This window comes from Homarus americanus, unplaced genomic scaffold (assembly GCF_018991925.1).
Source record: "Homarus americanus isolate GMGI-L3 unplaced genomic scaffold, GMGI_Hamer_2.0 scaffold3988, whole genome shotgun sequence".
NCBI lineage: Eukaryota > Metazoa > Arthropoda > Malacostraca > Decapoda > Nephropidae > Homarus > Homarus americanus.
In genome coordinates, this window is record NW_024721305.1 from 10,001 (window position 1) to 16,034 (window position 6,034).

Here is a 6,034-nt window from a genome sequence, read left to right on the forward strand (position 1 = left end):
GTACCCTCCCGGGCGCCGCCATACGGGCCTGTCACCCTCCATGGGCAGTGGCCGCTTTCAAGCTTGACTTAGGCGGTATGGGACGGCGTGCTGGACCCTCTGAAACGCAACACCCCTCGTGCCCGAAGACATCGAGGTTATGCGCTGGGCTTTTCCCGGTTCAGTCGCCCTTACTAAGGGAATCCCTGTTGGTTTCTTTTCCTCCGCTTATTAATATGCTTAAATTTGGCGGGTAGCTCTCTCCTACTACGAGGTCGATCGTGGTCTCATCATCCTTAGGGGGAACAAGTTCCCCAACCACGAAGCGGAAGACGCTCTGCCACCGACTTTCTTCACCACCGACATTACCAGGCAGGAAGGTTTGAGGGGCTTGTCGCGGGGGTACCAGCGGCCATGGCGCCGACACTCCCACCCCTGACTCCGTTCCTTCTCATTGAGTGGTAAATAGCCAATAGGAAAAGTGTTCCAGCAGAACATCTCTCGCAGAGTCATATACACACACAGTTTTAATGCATATACGCTCGTGTTCCGCCCTTACTCGGCCGCACCTTTGCCGCTTAAACTTTGACCTCTTTCCCCGTTCCCGCATGCCACAGCAGTGGCACTTGTTTATCCGGAGACAGAGAGCGAGAGTCGCAGTATTAATTGGCGTGAGCGGCCTTTCCGGCTGCAGAACTAGTGCTCTATCCCGGCGAGCGCCGTTATGAGGCGCAACACCGTCTTTAACGCGTTTAGAGAGAACTCCCCTGCCTCCCTCCCAGTCATGAGATAGACGTGGACTCGTGGCGAACTCTCAAAGAGAACGCCCACACCGCGTCTGACCGTGGGAGAGGGTGGAGGAGCGCGTGAGGAAGAGCACGGCGTCACCCAAGCATTCTCATCTCTCTGCCTGCACCACTACATGGTAGACTGCGGGCCCAGGCGCACTCATCAATTTAGGTTCCACTGCAATGCATGCCAAGCACTCTTTTCGAGGTGATAGACGAAATTCCGGCGGGGCTTACTTAAAGATATCCGACCCGGTTTCGTTTCCTCTTCGTGGGATGGAGTGCCTCTTAGAACATGTGCAGCATCAGCCATGAGCGGCCGACGGCCATTCGTGTCTCTGTGGACAGCAGGCAAAAGAGCGCCACCTCCAGTTATTTGCGAGGGCGACAACTGTCGCTTTGTTGTGGTTGAATGTGGGTGCGCCAAGTCCATGGACTTGCTAGTGATAGGCTTGCTTGTTTTTAAGGGCACGCCTCGCGCAAGGCGCGGGCGATTAAACCCCAAGTGAGGAAGGCTTCGGTTCGGGTTACCCTCGTGTCGGGGAGACCAGGGTCAAGCGAGAGCACCGAACTCACCTTCTTTCGATGGTGTATTTCCGACCCTTTCGTAAATTGGCGGCGACAAGCTCATATGGCTGCGCCGCGCAATATACCCGTTCAACTTGTCGATGGCCTCTGGTATTCCGCGATTCACATACCGACACGCAGGTTGCTGCGGTCTTCATCGACCCACGAGCCGAGTGATCCCCCGTTAAGAGTTGTGTATTTGCCATTTGGTCTTTTTGCGACTAACCATCACAGGTCGAGTCTCAATGAAAGGGTTTGACAGACATAGCCCAAGTTTGTGGTTTGGGTTTGGCCGGACGGCTTGTTGTTGTTTTTTGACACTTGAATTTCACTCTTTTTGGGTCAAGAGGCTTATTCGCCGGTAGTAAGGAACGGACGGGCAGCCGTCCAAAGCCCCGTCCGTCCTCCGGTCTTCGCGCTCTCGCCCGAGTGTGGTCCACCTACAGCGTGGTGGTACCTATTTTGGGTGCGGGGGCCGGGATTGTCCTCTTTCGCTGCTGGAGTTGCCAGAGCAGAGCCCGAGACCGCCCAAATCAGGAGAGTAGTAGTAGTTTTAAGAGCGCCCCGTTCTCTTTCTCTCTGTTAATGATCCTTCCGCAGGTTCACCTACGGAAACCTTGTTACGACTTTTACTTCCTCTAAATGATCAAGTTTGGACATCTTTCCGTCAGCTCGAGGCGACGACACCAGAAAACCCTTGCGGGCAACGGGGCCGACAATCCAAGAGCGCCAGTCCGAAGGCCTCACTAAATCATTCAATCGGTAGTAGCGACGGGCGGTGTGTACAAAGGGCAGGGACGTAGTCAGCGCAAGCTGATGACTTGCACTTACTGGGAATTCCTCGTTCATGGGAAACATTTGCAAGCCCCAATTCCTATCAAGAAAGGCTTTGAACAGGTTACCCGCTCCTCTCGGAGGGGGAAAACTCGTTGATCCCTTCAGTGTAGCGCGCGTGCGGCCCAGAACATCTAAGGGCATCACAGACCTGTTATTGCTCAATCTGCGTGCGGCTAAATTTGCAGCTTATCCCTCTAAGAAGAAGTTGCGAACTGGACACCATTTTCCTGGAGATCCGTCGACTACTTAGTAGGCCAGAGTCGTTAAGTTGTCGGAATTAACCAGACAAAATGGCTCCACCAACTAAGAGCGATACCATACCTACCACGAATCGAGAAAGAGCTCTCAATCTGTCAATCCTTCCGGTGTCTGGGCCTGGTGAGGTTTCCCGTGTTGAGTCAAATTAAGCCGCAGGCTCCACTCCTGGTGGTGCCCTTCCGTCAATTCCTTTAAGTTTCAGCTTTGCAACCATACTTCCCCGGAACCCAAAGACTTTGGTTTCCCGGAAGCTGCCCGCCGGGTCATGGGAATAACGCCGGCGGATCGCTAGTTGGCATCGTTTATGGTTAGAACTAGGGCGGTATCTGATCGCCTTCGAACCTCTAACTTTCGTTCTTGATTAATGTAAACATCCTTGGCAAATGCTTTCGCGTGGTTAGATGCTTCGCGGCGGTCCAAAAGAATTTCACCTCTAAGCGTCGCCAATGTCTGAGAATGCCCGCCTGTTCCGATTAGTCATTACACTCTGGTTCCGAAAACCAACAAAATAGAACCGAGGTCCTATTCCATTATTTCATGCATCACCATTCGAGCCATTCAAATAGCCTGCTCTGAGCACTCTAATTTTTTCAAAGTAAACTCTCCGGCCACTCAGGACACTCGACAAAGAGCATCCCGTGCGAGCCGGCGGGGCGGCTGTTCGGAGCGTGACAGTAAACACCGGGCGGTGCACCGTCAGTCCGGAACTGAGATCCAACTACGAGCTTCTTAACCGCAACAACTTTAATATACGCTATTGGAGCTGGAATTACCGCGGCTACTGGCACCAGACTTGCCCTCCAATGGATACTCGTTAAAGGATATAAAGTGTACTCATTCCGATTGCGAGGCCTCGGATGAGACTCACATCGTTATTTATCGTCACTACCTCCCCGTGCCGGGAGTGGGTAATTTGCGTGCCTGCTGCCTTCCTTAGATGTGGTAGCCGTTTCTCAGGCTCCCTCTCTGGAATCGAACCCTGATTCCCCATTACCCGTTATAGCCATTGTAGGCGCATAACCTACAATCGAAAGCTGATAAGGCAGACACTTGAAAGTAGCGGCGCCGGTGCGGAGACCGTGCGCTCAGCCCGAAGTTATTCAGATTCACCACAGGTGGGTTACGGACCAGGGCCCGACCAGTTTTGAACTTATAAAAGCGCTCTTCCCTTGCGGTCAGAGACCAATTGCATGTATTAGCTCTAGAATTGCCACAGTTATCCAAGTAAGTGGGTTTACAGATCCAATGAAACATAGCTGATTTAATGAGCCATTCGCGGTTTCGCCTTAAATCAGCTTGTACTTACACATGCATGGCTTAATCTTTGAGACAAGCATATGACTACTGGCAGGATCAACCAGGTAGCTGCTGCTGTTGGCGGCGCCTATCACGGCGGCCAAAATAGTGAGATTGAGAGAGGCAGAAGACATTGGGCGAGGGACCGCACGTTGGCCTTAGAGAAATAGCAAACCAGATGATCAGATCTAACTGCACCTTCTCTTGCTATCCTCGGCGCCGGCAGCGCCACCGTGTGTGCCAATCTCCTCCCTTATCCGCTCCTCTTTGCCCCAGCTCCAGCGAGGCAGCCGACATTGGGCGAGGGACCGCACGTTGGCGAATCTCCTCCCTTATCCGCTCCTCTTCTCTTTGCCCCAGCGAGGCAGAAGACATTGGGCGAGGGACCGCACGTTGGCCTTAGAGAAATAGCAAACCAGATGATCAGATCAAACTGCACCTTCTCTCGCTATCCTCGGCGCCGGCAGCGCCACCGTGTGTGCCAATCTCCTCCCTTATCCTCTCCTCTTCTCTTTGCCCCAGCGAGCCAGCCGACATTGGGCGAGGGACCGCACGTTGGCCTTAGAGAAATAGCAAACCAGATGATCAGATCAAACTGCACCTTCTCTGGCTATCCTCGGCGCCGGCAGCGCCACCGTGTGTGCCAATCTCCTCCCTTATCCGCTCCTCTCCTCTTTACCCAGCTCCAGCGAGGCAGCCGACATTGGGCGAGGGACCGCACGTTGGCCAATCTCCTCCCTTATCCGCTCCTCTTCTCTTCTCTTCTCTTTGCCCCAGCGAGGCATAAGACATTGGGCGAGGGACCGCACATTGGCCCATCTCCTCCTCTCTCTCTTTCTCTTACTGTTTGTGGGGACGTGGGCTCATGAGCGCCATCGTCGCCCAATATTGGTTAGGTTGTGTATTTCACGGGTGGGAACCGCCATCATCGTTGTTAGGTGATGGGGTAACCCAACGTGTGCTTTGACGAGTTTTGGCTGCTAAACTCTCTTTTTAGTATACTCGGCTCCCAGACTGCGCCCTGGTCGTGTTGAACCATGAGCGTTGTCTATGCACATTTAGGGTAGCCGTTTGCGCGTGGAATAGTGCAATGAATCTCGGTCAATAGACGGTTGGGCGCTGCATTGAAGGCCGGCACAGACGCGAAGACGGGGTGATCAGCCAACGCAAGTCCGCTAAGTTGGGCAGACAGCAAGGCGAAGGGGAGCCCCGTTCCGGACTGAAAGGCCGCAGCATATGCTGTGACGGAAACTAGTAGGGTGGCGACGTGTGCGCCGAGAGAGAGAGAGAGAGAGACGGAGTAAATAATGTCCAAACGGAAGAGAGACCTGGCAAGTGTAATTGATAGAGCGCGAGCCTACTCGCCATAAGCCCGCTCCACTGCCATTCCTCTGATCCAATGGGACTAAAATCTCTCTCTCTCTCTCCTTCTGCTCCAGCCATTGCAGGGCAGGGAAGCGACGGCAATTTTGGTTGTTGTTTTTGAATGCCGCGCTTTGCTTCGCAGAGGCGCCGAAGCGCTCCGCTGGGGGGCGGAAGATATTTCACACCGAATATGTGTGTGAAGGCACCCTCTCCCCTTAATATAGTGAAATAGTGCAATCCAGCATACAAGGTCGGACGATAGGACATTCACCGTACCGCACCTCGAGAGTGGATGTTGGGTAAGGTTAAAACCGGACTGTTAGCAGACAGCCGAATAACCCGGTTCCGGACTAATTGGTGGATGCAACATCATGATGATGCTGCTGCTGCTGTCGCGGAAACCGCAGTGGCGACGTGAGAGAGTAATAATGTTCAATAGGGAGAGCGACCTGGCTAGTGTAATTGATAGATCGCGAGCCTACTCGCCATTAGCCCGCTCCACTGCCATTCCTCTGACCCAATGAGACTATTCTCTCTCTCGCTCTCCTTCTGCTCCAGCCATTGCAGGGCAGGGAGAGGAAATCGACGGCAATTTTGGTTGTTGTTTTTGAATGCCGCGTTTTGCTTCGCAGAGGCGCCGAAGCGCTCCGCTGGGGGCGGAAGATATTTCACATCGAATATGTGTGTGAAGGCACCCTCTCCCCTTAATATAGTGAAATAGTGCAATCCAGCATACAAGAGCGGACGATAGGACAGTCACCGTACCGCACCTCGAGAGTGGAAGTTGTTTGATCGTTTGTTAGGCAAGGTTAAAACCTGACTGTTCGCGAACAGCCGAATAACCCGGTTCCGGACTTACAATAGACGCAACATCATGATGCTGCTGCTGTCGCGGAAACCGTGGTGGCGACGTGCGCGCCGAGAGAGTAATAATGTTCAATTGG

General features: G+C 53.4%; 1 non-coding gene across 1 annotated transcript in view; it reads right to left on the reverse strand.

Annotated features, from left to right (window-relative positions):
• The window catches only part of LOC121861673, a 4,317-nt gene extending 4,060 nt beyond the window's left edge, over positions 1-257 (reverse strand). The window contains exon 1 of the ribosomal RNA XR_006088058.1: positions 1-257. This exon is cut by the window's left edge and continues 4,060 nt beyond it. This is a non-coding gene — a ribosomal RNA (large subunit ribosomal RNA).
• Between the last annotated feature and the right edge of the window lie 5,777 nt (positions 258-6,034).